The following is a 17,455-nucleotide window of genomic DNA, read 5'->3' as shown; positions in this document are numbered from 1 at the left end:
AGAACAAATTGGATTAGTAGTACCTAACCTCACAGAATTACTGTAAGGGTAAATTAAAGTATGTATGTCTTTTGGCTCATAATCAGTTTCCAGTGAAGTTTAGCCTTTCTCCTTTCTCTTAAGTTGAATTTGTTAGTGCGATGGAAAAGTAAATTGTAGGTGGCCTTAGCTTAGATCAATAATAATATATAGGGGGCCAGTCAATATCTTTAAAAATTCAATCACTTTGTTGTGGTCTTTGAATGCTAAATTGTATTTAAAGTATGCTATAGCAGCAGATACAGTTGTGCCCCTGCCTGAAATATATCAGTTAACAGATATTGATCACGGCTCTTTGGATCACATAGTGTTACTTGCTGAGAGAATACAGAGCAGTATTTTCAGGAAGGTGGAAGTCTCTTAAGTCAGTTGTTTGGAAAGTGAAATGCCTTTTCTGTAGGAAACATTGATATAAATGATGCCTAGGGACTAGTCTATCCCAACAAAACCTATATTTGGCCTAGGGTAACTGAATTATGGTACTCTAGTACTCTAGTACTTAAGGACTACTTACAGCATTGTTTCTATGAAGAAACACCTTCAGAATTAAAATCTTACATGTCAGGATACATCATGCCTTGTCATACTTTTCTAAATATGGAAACAGGCTCTTCAGGTCCAGGTCACTGGCCAGGGGTTCACGGCACTAGAAACTAGGGTAGGGATTAGGGCACATGAGCCATAGTGTCAGTGGTTAGGTGACAGCTAGAATTGGAAATGGAAATTCTCTTATCCAAGCAGTGGGAATTGGGAGCTAGGTCTTTACTTGGGGGAAAAAGAGGAAGGAATGGATAATGGGAGAGTTAAGGCAGGCTGGGAACCTGGGAGGCAGCTGGTAGGACTTCAGGGAGTAACCAAGAGAATGAGGAATGGAAGCACTTGGGCAATCAGTAGCCTTCTTGAGTCAGTAGAAAGAGCTAGTAGACTGGGAAAGCCCACAATTAAGATTTTGGTACAATAACACATTATAGCAAAGAATTATCCATAACTGGGAAAAGGAGTTTAGTTACTTCAAGTACCAACAGATTATCATAATGACATAGTCTTATATATTACTGTTCTCTTACTTTTTTTTTTTTTCAACATTTAACCTGATTTTATTCATGCTTGCCTTGGGATGGGGAATAGATCATTCAGTAAAAACATACAGTAAAAACAAAATATGTCTTATCATGTACAGCTTTTAAACTACAATAATGATGTACCTTAATTACGTCCATGCACACAAGTCTAACAGTTTTCTTTTTTAAATTAACACAATTAAGACTACTAGGAGCATTTTGTATAAAGTAATTCCTAATTTTTCTTTGTAGATAGATCAAGCACCTCCAAAATACAAATTCCTATACACAGTGAGCTCTTTACTTAAAATGAATACTTAAGTAAATTAAGTATGTGGACAGCCTTAGGATAAGCTGACATTATATATTCAGCTAAGCAGGCAACAAACAATAGTGCCAAAAGGAGAAAAGGGTATTTGCAAATAAATTTTAAAAACTGAGTTAATTTTTTATAATTTTTAATAATTAAATACAGAAAATATACTGATTTCCCAAAATAAATAAGATGTGATGTAGTAACACTTCACTGTAAAGAATGCATACCAGAACATTTATAAATTGTGAGTGTATCTTATTTATTTATTTATTTATTTATTTAGTCTTTTTTTTTTTTTGGCCATTTCTTGGGCTGCTCCTGCGGCATATAGATGTTCCCAGGTTAGGGGTCGAATCAGAGCTGTAGCTTCCGGCCTACGCCAGAGCCACAGCAACGCGGGATCCCAGCCGCGTCTGCAACCTACACCACAGCTCACGGCAATGCCGGATCCTTAACCCTCTGAGCAAGGGCAGGGACCGAACCTGCAACCTCATGGTTCTTAGTCGGATTCGTTAACCACTGCGCCACGACGGGAACTCCGAGTGTATCTTATTAAGAATAGTTTACTACAATAAATGTTATAAACGGTGAGTGCATCTTATTAAGAATAGTTTACTACTATAAACGTTATAAATGGTGAGTGCATCTTATTAAGAATAGTTTACTACAATAAACGTTGACTAAATAGAAGTGCATATTGTGAAGCACTATGGGTGGTATATGTTTTGCCACATACTTTTGTTACCTTGAGGTCAATAACATGTGTACCGTTCATTTTCAGTTGCTGCTGGTATCATGTGTTTTTAAGAAATGTGTACAGTATGAAAAATTTGAAAACACTCATGAATGAAAAATGTTTTAGGAAAAAAAATAGATATTTCCATGCAATTATGTACAGTCTCATTGTGTAAATTTTCAAGGCAAAATTTTTGTTTCCTGTAAAATTTTTGTTTCTCATTGTTCTATGAGAGAATGTTTTTTACTTGTCTTAGTGCATTTCTTTTGTCTCCTCCTGCATTGTATTATTTTGCTCTATTCTTTATTTTTGTGTGCAAACAACATGCCAGTTAAAATGAAACCTTCTCACATGTAGAAAAAAAAGTCTGGGTTTTAAAAACCAAGAATAAAATCCTTTCTAAATGACCATCTGAGAGTTCCCATCATGGCACAGCAGAAATGAATCTGAGTAGCAACCATGAGGCTGTGGGTTCGATGCCTGGCCTCACTCAGTGGGTTAAGGATCTGGCGTTGCAGTGGGTTGTGGTGTAGGTCACAGATGTGGCTCGGATCTGGTGTTGCTGTGGTTCTGGCATAGGCCAGCATCTACTGCTCCAATTAGACCCCTAGCCTGGGAACGTCCATGTGCCTTAGGTGCGGCCCTAGAAAAGACAAAAAGACCAAAAAAAACAAAAAACAAAAAAACCCCACTAAACACTAGTAATAAAAAAGACAAAACACATTTCATGAAGAATACAAAGAGAAATGTCTGCTGAGTGTTTTAGTTCAGATGTTTCAGAATGCTGCTGTATGTTTTATGAGGAATCTGGAAGATTTCATAGCAGAAGGTGTTAACGTGGCCTGTATTTACTTAAGTGGTGACCCAGCTGCACTGTGAAACTGTGGGATGCCTATAGATTCAAGTTGCTTATTAAGGTGGAACTCCCCACTGTTGTCCAGAAATCCTTCCTCATTTTCTCTCTCCCCAAGCTTCCCATCTTCTACTGGCTCAGTTTCTAGCATTTCAGTATCTTGTTTCCCGCTAAAGAACTTGTCCAGGTAACTGGTGTAAGTACTTTCCTTTTCAATTTGCTCATCCTTCCTTACCTCATAACGAAACTGATTCATGAGAAAACAGTCCTCTCCACCGCCCTCAAACTGGCTATCCCAAGAAGACCGGTACAAGGCTTCTAACTGAGCCAAATTTGCCGTTCCTTTTTCCTGTTTTTCTCAGCTTACTGACTTCGATATCAAACTTTTCAATTCTAGTTGGGACGCTGAGCTATTCAAGTCATTTAATTTGTCAACAACATCAGTAGGCTCATGTTGTGAACTAAGTTGAATAGTTCCTGCAATAAAGGAATCAAAGTCAAATCCCTGATTCTTTTCCCTTTCTTTTTCAGCCAATTGCTGTAATGCTTCCTCTAGGGCTATCTGGGCTTTAACCAATCCATTCCTTTCACATTTTGACTTGCCTTTCTTATCAGATTTTTCTTTGCTTTGTTCTTTCCAATTGGAAAGATCTATAATAAGCTTGGGTTCATGGTAATGATTAACTTCACTCTCTCTCCAAACTAAGTTATCTAAATAGGATGATGACCTGGTTTTGTAGTTACAAGTATGGCTACACTCCAGATCACAATGTTTGTTTTCATGGTGATCTGGGTATTGCCAACAAGGCTCAGTCAAGTAATTGGTATCAAAAGCAAGATCCTCCAAATACTTTTCACGATCTCCATCCAAATATTTTCAAGGATTGACTTGTACTTCCTCTTCATCAGTGACATCAGACAGAGCTCTTGGGTCAAGTTAAACTTCATCAGTATCAAAGTTGTTATGTATAGGCCATTCATGCTCTGAAAATTGACAATCATGGTACCTTTCCCAGTTATAAATGTGACTCTGAGTTTCATCCATAAGCAAAACATCATCATCTTCAATATGAAAAGGATGAATTGAAATAGGCTTATCCATTGGAAAAGAATAAATGCTCATGTAAGGATGGGAAAGTGCTTCTTCTGCGTCAACCGATCAATGGGGCTAAATGTCAAAATTTGTTCCAGGAAATCCAGTGCTTCTTGACTAATTCCTGGAAGCAGCTGAGTTAAAGGTTTGTGTGGCTCAGTCAGATCATTTCTGATGTAAACTGGAATTACACTGAGAAGCTCCTGACGATCTTCCTCATGCACAACAGGAAAAGATTCTAAAATCAGCAGCATCTGTTCAAGTTCATGTGCACCTGCAAAGAGACTTTTACCAGTCAGCATTTCAGCAAAGATGCAACCTGCAGCCCGCATGTCAATGACTTTAGTATTATTATTAGGAGAAAGTAAAAGACGTGGAGATCTGTACCATTTAGTAACCAATTCCTCAGAAAGACGACCCTTATGGGAATAACGGGGATCCATGATCCATGCAAGACCAAGTTCACCTATCTTCAGCACCAAGTCTTCAGTGTTAATGAAAAGATTAGCTGGTTTGAGATCTCTTGCAGTACATTTGCTGAGTGAATATATTTGAGCCCACGTAGCAGCTGATACATGAAAAGCCTGGCATGTTCTTCCAGTAAAGGGCCCTGTTCCAGCACATTAGCCAAGTCTGTCTCCATGTACTCCCGAACAATGTAAAAACACTGTTCGGTTTGGTAAGAGAGCCCACATCATCTGTTAACTGGCTTACACTAGGACCAAGAATTTCAAACACCTTCACAATGTTATCATGGTCAAGTTCTTCTAATAAATTTCAGGTAGAGCATGTTTGAAACCCTGGGGATCAGTAAGGACTATTTTCTTGATGGCTACTCTTTTGTCACAGTCATTGTTTACAGCAGAAAAAACCAAGCCATTGCCTCCACCACCCAATGGTTTTAAGTCCATATACCTAGCTCCCAGATCAAAACCATGAATGTACATGAGACTTTCAAATTTCTCTGCCATTTTGAAACCCTTACTATTGCCTTTTCCTTTCAATTGTTGAACTTCTGTGAACAGGGAAGAAAACTGGCATCAAAAGGAAAGATCAAAATAATTTTGCTTCCACAGCAAGATGGTTTCTTGATGTTCACTGCATATGCCAACTGGGCCCATTGAGTTCCCCTTAGATTTAAAGCTCAAAAAGCTCTACTCATATTGAGAATTAAAAAGATTGCAGTACTCATAGTTCAAGAAAGGAGCAGCAACACTGCAGACATTTAAAGAAAACAATGAAGAAACTCAAATGGAATGAAATGACATACCATGTACGCACTCAGATTTACTGCGCTGAAGGATTTAACATTTAATGAAAATGTGAATAAATATGCACACAACAGGCTTCTATGAACATTATCCTCACAGTGCAGATATATTCAGTGTTGGACTGGTCCTGAGCAGCATCATTCTAAGGTGCTGGTAAGCACTATTTCCGTTTTGCTTCCTTTCTTCCTTTGCTGCTGTATATTTCAATAGGAAGCCCTGGTGGCTGTTTATTAACAGAAGATGTCTTTCATTAGTGATCAGGTGGCTCCAGCTCACCACAGTCACAATCAAAGCTACTGTCCATCTTACTAGATAGAACAGGACTTCTCCGACTCATCGAGGGAGTGCTGGGCCCACAGACAGCCCCCACTGTCGGCTCAGGTCTCCAGCTGTGCTGGCGGCAGTGGCTTCGAGGTTCTCCCACAGTTCTCTTACTTTGGCCTTATATGACTTCTACTGGTGACATAAGCTGTCACATTTTTAATATAGATCTTTGACTTAAATAATAAGCAAGCAAAAGCCAGTCAGAACAGTGTGAAGTCAAGATGAAGTAGAACTTTAACAGACACAAACTAGACTTAGTAGACCACATTTTGAAAAGATGAGGATTACAGTTCAAAACTAGATCATTGTATTTTATTATGATGGGCATTTATGTAATGGGAATGAGATAAACTGATACAACATAGACATTGGTTTACAAGCTTCTTAGTACACTCAGTAGCTTGGTAATTTCAAAGTTTGAATGGGCTGTTTTTCTTAGAAGAATGTTCTAATTGGAAATTCCACAGTTTGTAGATTTTAGCGATGTTTTGGATATTATAGTATTCAAATACTTGAAGGAAATTAGCATTTCAAACAAAATGACTGCCAAAAGATTACAATTTGCTCCAGATAATGCCAGGTATTCTTGACAGTAAAATAGTATCAGAAAAGAAAAGGGTATTTGAAAATCTTACTTGTAGAGTACTATGTAACTGAGGTTTGGGTACAAGCTGTTTCGTCACCTTTTTGTCCCTATAAGTCAATTCTAATTTAAAAAGAAGCTTTTTCTTTCTTTTGGATTGCCCGACTTTCTGATAATTTTACCACCTTGTGTTTAAATAATCTGATTAATAAGCTTAACTTTATTCGTGGCTTTGATCTTTGGATATTGCTAGCATGGTATTAACTTTATTCCTCCTTAGAATTTTTAAAGTTAGGTTGTTTTAATCCAATAGAAAAGTAGGCTAAAGCGTTAAACAGGAACTTAAAAAAATTGAAATGTTAATGGTCAGTAAATGAAGAAGATGCTCAGTTATGTTAATGATCAGAGAAATGTAAAGTAAAACCACAATAAGATACTTTTTTTGCCCTCCAGATTGGTAACAGTATCGAGTATTTGCAGTGTTGTATAGTACCGGATCTGGCATATAGTATTAGGGGAAATTATAAATTATTTTACTGTATCACTGAGGAAAATACTTTATCTACTGATGTTAAGATACATGTACCTTGTTATGCAATAACTTTCCTAGATATTTGTGCTGTAGCAGTGCTTCTCAGCCACAACTGACCCAGTTCCCAATTTGATTTTAAAAATTTTTATTTATTCTTTTATTTTTTTTGGCTGCACCTGCAGCGTATGCCTTAATTCCTGGCCAAGGACTGAACCTGCGACACAGCAGTGATAATGCCAGATCCACTAGCCACTAGGGAACTCCTCAATCCCCCTTTTATAATAATTAATCTATAGGTTCCTTTGTTGTCCTGAATAGAAATTCAATGATGATATAGCTGATTTATATGCATAATTTTAAAAAAATCAGTGTAATCGCTTACTTTACTATAAAAAGTAACTAGAAGAGTTTCCACTGTGGTGCATCAGGGTAAGGATCCACTGTTGTCTCTGTGGTGGCTTGGGTCTTTGCTGCCGAGGTGCAGATTCAGTCCCTGGCCTGGTGCAGTGGGTTAAGGATCCTGCGTTGCCACTACGTGGCATAGGTCACAGCTGTGGCTTGGTTTCAGTCCCTGGCTTGTGAACTTCAATGTGCCACAAGTGTGGCCAAAAAAAAAAAAAAAGTAAGAACAAAATAATTTTTAATGAAATCACATATTTATAAATATAAGAATCAGGCATTTAAAATTTTATTGAAGTATAGTTGATTTACAGTGTTGTATTCATTTCTTCTGTATAGTGAAGTGATTCAGTTATACATACACACATATCCTTTCCCATATAGGTTATTACAGAATATTGAGATTTCCCTGTGCTGTACAGCAGGTCCCTGTTGATCATCCATTCCATATACCATAGTGTACATATACCATCCCAAGCTCCTAATCCTTCCCTCTCCACTGCCGTTCCCCTTTGATAACTATAGGTTTGTTTTCAAAGTCTGTGAGTCTGTTTCTATTTTGCGAATAAGTTCATTTGCATCATTTTTTTTTTAGATTCCGCATATAAGTGATACCATATGGTTTTTGTCTTTCTCTGACTTATTTTACTTAGTATGATAATCTTTAAGTCCACCTATGTTGCTGCAAATGGCATTGTTTCATTCTTTTTTATGACTAATATTCCGTTGTGTATATGCACCACATCTTCTTTATCCATTCCTTTGTTGATGTCCTTTGATGACATCCATTCCTTTGTTGCTTCCATGTCTTGGAACGTTGTAAATAGTTCTGCCACGAATACTGGAGTGCATGTATCTTTTTGGATTAGGGTTTTCTCCAGATATAAGCGTAGGAGTGGGATTGCTGGATCATATGGCAACTCTATTTTTAGTTTTTTGAGGAACCTGCATACTGTTTTCCATAGTGGCTGTACCAACATACATTCCTACTAACAGTGTAGAGGTTCCCTTTTCACCACATGTGCTGCAGCATGTTATTTGTAGGCTTTTTGATGATCGCCAATCTGACTGGTATGAGGTGATATCTCACTGTAGTTTTGATTAGCATTTCTCTAATAATTAGTGATGTTGAGCATCTTCCTGTGTGTTTTTTAAACCATCTGTATTTATTCTTCAGAGAAGTGTCCATTTAGATCTGTTGCCCATTTTTTGATTGGGTTGTTTTTTTGATATTGAGCTTCATGAGTTGTTCGTTTATTTTGGAGATTGATCCATTGTCGATTACTTCATTTGCAAGTATTTTCTCAGTCTGTGGGTTGTCTTGGTTTTGTTGATAGTTTCTTTTGCTGTGCAAAAGCTTTTAAGTTTAATTAGGTCCCATTTGTTTATTTTTATTTTTATTTTCATTCCTCTGGGATGTGGATCCAAAAAGATATTGCTGTGGTGCATGTCAGAGAGTGCTCTGCCTATGTTTACCTCTAAGAGTTTTGTTGTATCTGGTCTTATGTTAAAGTTTTTAATCCATTTTGATTTTATTTTTCTCTGTATTATTAGAGAATGCTAATTCTCTAATTTCATCCTTTTACATGCAGCTGTCCAGTTTTCTCAGCATCACTTATTGATGAAGAGACTTTTTTCCATTGTGTTTTCTTGTCTCCTCTGCTATAGATTAATTGACCATAGGTACATGGGTTTATTTCTGGGCTTTCTATCCTTTTCCATTGATCTATATATATGTCTTATTTTCGTGCCAGTACCATACTGTTTTGAATAGTGTGGCTTTGTTGTGTTGTCTGAAGTCAGGGATCCTGAGAATCAGACATTTTTATTATAATATCTAAATGCTCATCAGGTCATAGATGCATACCTAATTGTGGAACATGTAGTTGAGTTGATGCTCACTGTGTGGTTTTGGATAATGTTGAGTTACCACTTGTGTGTATATTTGTGTGTGTGTGTATTGTGCTAAATTTATACTGTTCTATATGTAATTTGATGAACTTGTGGACTTCACAATAAAATAAGAGTTCCAGAAAGAAATTCTAATTGTTCTTCAAATTCTTATCTGAATTCAAAACAATGTGAAGCTTATTAGTACACTAAGTAATATTTTTATCCCATCATTTGATTTTCCATTTCACTGCTTTTCCTCCTATTGCTTATCCTATTTATTTTTTCTCTTCTTGTTTCTTCTTTATGTGTTATGTATTTTCTGCCTCTTTTTCTACCATTTGCCGAAAGTAGGTTTATTCCAAGACTATAGCCATTTGTGAGTCCACCAAGAATGTCTGTTCTTGTTTTGCCTGTTTTTCTTCTTCTTCTTCTTCTTCTTTTTTTTTTTTTGTTGTTGTTGTTTGCTTTTTAGGGCCATACCCATGGCATATGGAAGTTCCCTGGCTAGGGGTTGAATTGGAGCTACAGCTGCCGGCCTACACCTCAGCCACAGAAACACCAGATCCCATTTGAGTCTGTGACCTACACCACAGCTCATGGCAATGCCGGATCCCTGACCCACTGTTTGAAGCCAGGCATTGAACCAGCACCCTCATGGTTACTAGTTGGATTCCTTTCCACTGCACCAATGGGAATTCCTGTTTTTTTTTTTTTTCTTATCTGGGACTGTCTTACTATCTATTCAGTTACGCATAGTATGTCTGTTCATACTCAGGTGGTATGTAGGTTCATATTCAGAATTTGCCCAGAAGCATAAGGAAATTTTTTATTATATAAACAATTGCTCAACTAAGTTATTAATTAATAATTGGAAATGCTTTCATTTTTCTCTAAAACAAAGACTAACAAGCCATTGGGCTTTATGGAACTGAGATTCCCACTGTTGTGGTTTTTTTTTTTCCCCCAGATATTAGCATTTTAAAAGTATTTTTAGTATAGATTCACTCTGCCTTCATAAAATTTGGTCAGGGATTGTGTCTGATATAGTTACTCTTGAATCCTTGGAATCTGTCTAGTACTGTGCTTGGAACAAAGTGGGCTCTTAATAAATTATTGAATAAATGCAACAGTTTATTTGAATTTGTTGTTTTAACAATAGTAACAACAATTAAGAACTGAAAAAGTTTTCTCAATACTTGGAATTCCCATCATGGCGCAGTGGTTAACAAGTCTGACTAGGAACCATGAGGTTGCAGGTTTGATCTCTGGCCTTGCTCAGTGGGTTTAGGATCTGGCGTTGCCGTGAGCTGTGGTGTAGGTTGCAGATGCGGCTCGGATCCCGCATTGCTGTGGCTCTGGCGTAGGCTGGCAGCTACAGCTCTGATTTGACCCCCAGCCTGGGAACTCCCATATGCTGTGAGAGCGGCCCAAGAAATGGCAAAAAGACCAAAAAAAAAAAAAAAAAAAGTTTTCTCAATACTAAAAAATTTAAACTTTCTGTTTGGGCAAATTATTATTTGAAATATAATATTAAACATTATGGTCTGTCTTCATTGTCTAAAGTTTTGGATCATTCTGATTCCTGTAACCATGTATGTTTTAATGAATAAATGATAGAAATAATATTTTTATGAATAATTTTTAAATAAGTTGATTTTTCATGAAATATTTGAGTATTTTAAATATAGGCATTGCATTAAGTGCTAAGGAGACAGTAGTGAACAAAAATTTTCCTTCAACAAGGTTATCTGTAGTAGACCGATAAGAAAACACTAATTTCAATACAGTGTAATCAGGGCCAAGACAGAGTGCTGGAGAAGCAGCTGGACCATAGTTGGGAGTCTGGGAGGGCTCCTTGGGCATTTTGTGGTCATACAGGTCTAAGAGGCCAGTAGGAGCTGGCTGGGTGAAGAAGAAGGAGGGAAGTGGGGGAGGGCATGTGGAAACACTTGTAGGCAGGCCCAAAAGTGAGAGAGAGAGCATGTGTCCTCTTAGTTTTATGAACAACTATGGAGGAGTGTGCTGTTTTCACTCTTTTCAGGCCTACCAATGTAATTAATTTTTACAACAGTATGTGAATTTCCGCTGTGATAAGCAACTGAAATTTGGGAGTTTATTTATGCAGCAGCTAGGGTTACCCTCACTAATGTGTAAATAGTAGAGACACTGTCCAAAGTTGAAGCAAAAAATCAGTGTTAAGAATATTTCTATTTTTAGGGCCACACCCACGGCATATGGAGGTTCTCAGGCTAGGGGTCGAATCAGACCCGCAGCTGCTGGCCTATACCACAGCCACAGCAATGTGGGATCCAAGCTGCATCTGCGACCTACACCACAGCTCACAGCAATGCTGGATCCTTAACCCACTGAGCAAGGCCAGGGATCCAACCTGTGTCCTCATGGATGTTAGATTTGTTTCCACTGAGCCACGATGGGAACTCCCAAGAATAATTTTTAAAGTAAATAGTAGATGAACTGAAAATGATCGTCTGAGTATAAGAAGATGGAGAGGGAAGATGAAGATGGGAGTAGCGGTGAGTAAGCTATAGTTTCATCTATTATATCAGAAAAGCAATAATGTTTAAAGTTGGTAAGTCAAGAATTGTGATTTAAATACTTAGAGATATGAAATAATCGGAAGAACCCAAACCAGAAAAGTTAAAAGTAGTTGTATATAGGGAAAGGGAGCGATGGGTTTAAGGATTATTTGCTTATAGTCTCTGCAATATTATTTTTCTTTTAAAATAATATAAATATGTTTATAAAAATCAAACTATATGACAAAATATTGTACATCCACTAGAATGACTAAAATTAAGAGGACTGATTATACCACAGTTGGTAAGTATATGGCCTAACTGGTGTTAGTGGAAGCATAAAATGAAATAGCTACTTTGGTAAAAAGTTTGACAGTTTCTGATGAATTTACACACAAACTTGTTGTATGGTCCCAGCAATTCCATTTCTATGTGTGTGTATATATATATATATCTCCAAGAAAAATAATATATCCAAGAAAACTTGTGAAGAATTGTTCAGAGCAGCTTTATCATAACAGCACCAAAGAGGAAACAATCCAAATGTACATTGATTGCAGAATGGATAAAAATTATATGGTATAAGAAAATTACTACTTTAAAAAAGTAAACTGATGCAGGAGTTCCCATCGTGGCTCAGTGGTTAACGAATCTGACTAGGAACCATGAGGTTGCAGGTTCAATCCCTGGCCTTGCTCAGTGAGTTAAGGATCTGGCGTTGCCATGAGCTGTGGTGTAGGTTGCAAAAGCGGCTCGGATCCTCCGTTGCTATGGCTCTGGCGTAGGCCAGTGGCTATAGCTCCGATTAGACCCCTAGCCTAGGAACCTCCATATGCCGTGAGAGTGGCCCAAGAAATGGCGAAAAAGACAAAAAAAAAAAAAAAAAAAAGTAAACTGATACACATAGTAACGTGGATGAAGCTCAGAAACTTCCTTCCTTCCGTCTTTCCTTCCTTCCATCCATCCTTCCTTTCTTCCTCACAACCATGGCATATGGAAGTTCCCAGGCTAGGGGTCAAATTGGAGCTGCAACTGCTGGCCTACACCACAGCCTCAGCAACACAGGATCTGGCCCACATCTATGACCTACACCACAGCTCAAGACAACACTGGATCCTTAATCCACTGAGCGAGGCCAGGGAGCGAACTTGAGACCTCATGGATACTAGGCAGGTTTGTTACTTCTGAGCCACGTTGGGAACTCATGATTAAATATTTTTTTGCCCTTACTCTTTTTTTTTTCTTTTTGCTTATAGCAGACATTTAAAATGATCAACAAATATTTATTTAGTCTTATAGGCAATGATTTGAGGGAGGCAAATTCAATTAATGGTAAAAAAGGATGAGTTTTGTTTTATTTTTGTCTTTTTAGGGCTGCATCCACAGCATGTGGAGGTTCCCAGGCTAGGGGTCAAATTGGAGCTGTAACTACTGGCCTACACCACAGCCATAGCAATGCCAGATCTGAGCCACGTCTGTGACCTACACCACAACTCACAGCAACGCCAGACCCTTAACCCACTGAGTGAGGCCAGGGATTGAACCTGCGTCCTCCTGGATACTAGTTAGGTTCATTATTACTGAGCCACGATGAGAACTCCCAAGGATGAGTTTTTGTATCTGAAGGACTGAGTTCCTGTCCTGGCCGTGTGACCTTGGGTGAATTACTAATATCTTTTCATCTGTAAAAATAGAGATAATAATATTATTTATCTAATAGGGATTTGGAAGATTAAGTGAGCTAATGTATGGAAAGGTTTAGTATAGTGTCTGGTATAGAAGCTTCATTAAATATTGGATTCTAGGAGTTCCCGTCATGGCTCAGTGGTTAATGAATCCGACTAGGAACCATGAGGTTGCGGGTTCGATCCCTGGCCTTGCTCCGTGGGTTAAGGATCCAGCGTTGCCGTGAGCTGTGGTGTAGGTTGCAGACGCAGCTCGGATCCTGCATTGCTGTGGCTGTGGCCGGCAGCTACAGCTCCCATTAGACCCCTAGGCTGGCAACCTCCACATGCCTTGAGTGCGGCCCTAAAAAGACAAAAAAAAAAAAAAAAAATATATATATATATATATATATATATATATATATATATAGTTGTTTATTACTACAGATAAACTTAAGCCACTTGTTTAAAATATTTTTCTCCAATTACCCTATTAAGGTAAGATTTAAGGGGGGAAAAAACCCACTTAGGCATCTGTAATTAGGTATGGAACATTTTAAGGCCTTACCTCCAATCAATTATTATTTAATTGATTCCTTTTGCCCCATTTTCTCCAGGCTTGAGTTGAAGGAACACCTATGCTTTGATTCTGAGGGCTTTCCAGGGTATGAGTGGGGATGGTCTTTTAATAGTTTTACCTCACATGAGAATCCTTTCCTTTCTTTAACTCTTGGGAGAAGGACCTCATTACGTCTCTTTATTCTTCCTCAAAAGAGCTGGTTTTAATCTGCCTTTGCTAATACTCTCTTGTTGGTGCCTAAAGTATGTCCTAATACTTTCTCTTAAGTATAGAATGAAAAAAGTATAAGAAGCTCTGTTGCAGCATGATTATAATGGTTGTATTGTGAAATACTAGGATTATCATTTCCCACGTCTCTTTCCTTTACCTCATTGTTCTTTAAAGCTACTAGTGTTTTAAAATTATATTAAAACATTGTTCCCATAGCAACACGCTAGCCAATTTCTTATGGCAAATACTACATCTTCTACAAGTTGGGTTGAAAAAGAGAAACGCTTTCTGAAAGAGTTTATTTATAAAATCAGGCCAAGAGAATATGACTTTATTTTTAAAAAAGCATTTTAAAGCAGACTAACAAAGGATTTTACACATTGATGTAAAGTAAGCTTCCTGAGTTTCTTGCTTATGTAAAAGTTCATTTTTGAATTTGTATTAAATCATTTTTCTCCCTCATGATTAAACAGTTTAAATAAAAAGCTTAAACCCTGACAAATTTCAGTTAAATAATTGTATTTAATAGAATAAATTCTATTTATATATAATACCTGTATCCAGAAGTTTATAGGTTGCTTATGAGAGTGTTAGAGCAAGCCCATAATACCCTTGTAATGATGTTCTAACCTCTAACGCTGCATGATGGATTTTGCTCAGGATCTGTTCCTCGGATTTATTTATTCATTTGGTCTCTCAATTTTGTAAAATTGAATGTCAAGATATTTTTACATTTAAATTACACAATTTTTTTTTTTTTTGTCTTTTTCTAGGGCCGCACCTGTGGCAAATGGAGATTCCCAGGCTAGGAGTCTAATCAGAGCCGTAGCCACCAGCCTACAGCAGAGCCACAGCAATGCGGAATCCGAGCCTTGTCTGCGACCTATACCACAGCTCATGGCAACGCTGGATCCTTAACCCACTGAGTGAGGCCAGGGATTGAACCTGCAACCTCATGGTTCCTAGTCGGATTCATTAACTGCTGAGCCACAACAGGAACTCCTTAAATTATATAAATTATATTATCCATTTAAGCTACTTCTTACTATCAGTATTACTGTTATTTTTAGTAATATTCAGTTTTTTCTCACTGTTTAATTCATTATTTTTTCAAGAGGGTTTAGATAAGACATTATATTTATAATTAAACTTATTAATCCCATGCTTTCCTTTTCTGTTTACTTTAGTTTTCTCCCTCTAAACTTGGTTTAAGCTCTATTAACTCAGAGTTTTTGACTTTTTTAAGAAAGGACGAATGAACTAATTCCATATGTTCTTGTTTGACTACCATTCTCTCTGCTTTCCATTCCTTGCTGGAATTTTTGAAAGCTACAGATCCATAAGAAATCCTTTGAAGCTATCATAGATTATATTTATGGAAGTTGTATTTAATGTACTTTAATTACTGGTTCATTCAATAAATTCCAGATGCCGGAGATACAATAGTGAAAAAAAAAAAAAAAACCACGGACAGTAATATTTCCCTTCCAGTGGAGCTTACCTAGTGGATGGATATCAGCTGGAGACTTTTGAATGCTTTTGTGAACACCCTTTGCATTTGCTTTCTTAGCTTTATTCATCTCTATATTCACTGTGCGATCATTTTCAAGACTCTACTGGCTGATACCGTCTCATCTCTGTATAATTTAGAATTCTAGGTGATTGTATATATTTCATTTTCCAGCTGGACGTTTGTATGTTATTACCTCCCGATGTTGCACTATAGTTTCATATTTGATTCAGGCGCAGAAACCAAAAATCAATCTTATCTATCTATATGTCTTCTCTAATCTATGTAGAAAGGGGTCTTTTATATAATAGTTCAAGATTTACTCAACTTGATTTCCAGATCTTGTAATTTTTTTGTTCAAAAAGTTTTTCATATAAAGCTTTTCCAGTTTTACTTTTGCTGCCTTTGTCTAAGCCCTTATCATCTCGCTGTGCCTAAACTTTTGCAATAGTATTCTGTTCTGTTCTTGCCTCTTCCACCCTATCCTAAACATAGCCACTGAATTAATCTTAAACTATAAATATGATTGTATCACTCCTCTGCTCCAAAATGTTTCCAGCTAGAATGAGAACCATACAGTAAAATTTGGGGAGGAAGGGATGGTAGGAAACAAACCTTAGTGTCCCTTGGAGGATCAGTGGGGCAGTGGTCAGTCACACATTTTTACCTCTCAACAGGTTATGTACTTGTTTTGTTGATAGGTGTTTTTCCTTCTCTTTTTCCAGATACTGGAATAGATAAAAGGGATCTTCTGAATAATAGTGCTAGAGAGGTTACCAGTTTTTATTGCCTTGAGTCAACGATTGTACTTTAATAAGATTCCATGACTTTGTTGCCTTTATCATGGTTAGTTTTTGATTATTCCCTTTCGAAACTGGTTTGTTTAGAATGTTGGTATATTTTCTAGCCTCAGCTTTTGCAATAAATTATTACCAACAATTGTAGACTGCATCTAGAAGACATATTAGGAGTTCTTAGACTTTATTAATCATTCTCTCTAAATAAGGGGGAGATAATATTTTTCTAATACCAGCGGGGATAAATATCACAATTTATATGAGCGATTTAGCTAGCACATGAGCCAGCGGCTATGACTTTGTTCATATAATTTCTGTAGGACTTATTTGAGAGTTGAAGTATATAAGACCTTTAATGTCAGTTGTGAAAATCAGGAGTGGCTAGCATAAGTTTAATTTATTTATTTAAAATTTTGGGGAGTTCCCCTTGTGGTGCAGTGGAAATGAATCTGACTAGGAACCATGAGGTTTCGGGTTCAATCCCTGGCCTCACTCAGTGAGTTAAGGATCCAGTGTTGTCTTGAGCTGTGGTGTAGGTTGTAGACATGGGCTGGATCCTGTGTTGCTGTGGCTGTTGCATAGGCCAGCAGCTGTAGCTCTGATTTGGGAACCTCCATATGCCACAGATGTGGCCCTAAAAAGCCAAAAAAAAAAAAAAAAAAAAGAATAAATAAATAAAATAAAATAAGATAAAATAAAATAAAATTTTTGGTGTTTAGACCCACAAGAAAGCCCATATATAGTTTTATCACATTTAGTTTTGTCAATCTTTTATAGGTAGATAGGGAAACTAACTTTGTTTAGGTTAAAAAACATGCAGTTTTAGAAATGGGATTAACTCCCCCTCCACCCCCTGCAGAGATAGCTATTCCAGTTAGTATTGTAACACCTATTCCAAAACTTAGTGGCATTAAAACCCCTTTTCATTATGCACATGGATTCTATGAAGGGGACTCCAGAAAGGCACCATGTGGATGTTTTTTTTTCAGTTGTATGATGGCTGGGCTTTCACTTGGGAAGATGCCTACATGTGGCCTTGCTTCTGGGAGACATGTTG

General features: G+C 37.4%; 1 protein-coding gene and 1 pseudogene across 22 annotated transcripts in view; one reads left to right on the top strand and one right to left on the bottom strand.

The window, feature by feature from the left end:
- CDK19 (cyclin dependent kinase 19) overlaps nt 1-17,455 on the top strand; it is a 203,883-nt gene that overhangs the window by 81,227 nt on the left and 105,201 nt on the right. The gene's annotated exons all lie outside the window — the stretch shown is intronic.
- Nucleotides 2,915-5,172, bottom strand: LOC100156194 (mitogen-activated protein kinase 6 pseudogene; annotated as a pseudogene).

The sequence above is a fragment of the Sus scrofa genome, chromosome 1, assembly GCF_054392235.1.
Source record: "Sus scrofa isolate SSC_HxYL_T2T_F1_AM1 chromosome 1, Sscrofa_HxYL_maternal_Yorkshire_Landrace_v2.0, whole genome shotgun sequence".
Lineage (NCBI taxonomy): Eukaryota > Metazoa > Chordata > Mammalia > Artiodactyla > Suidae > Sus > Sus scrofa.
Note: the sequence above shows the minus strand (reverse complement) of the source record. Positions and strands in the feature narration are given on the sequence as shown.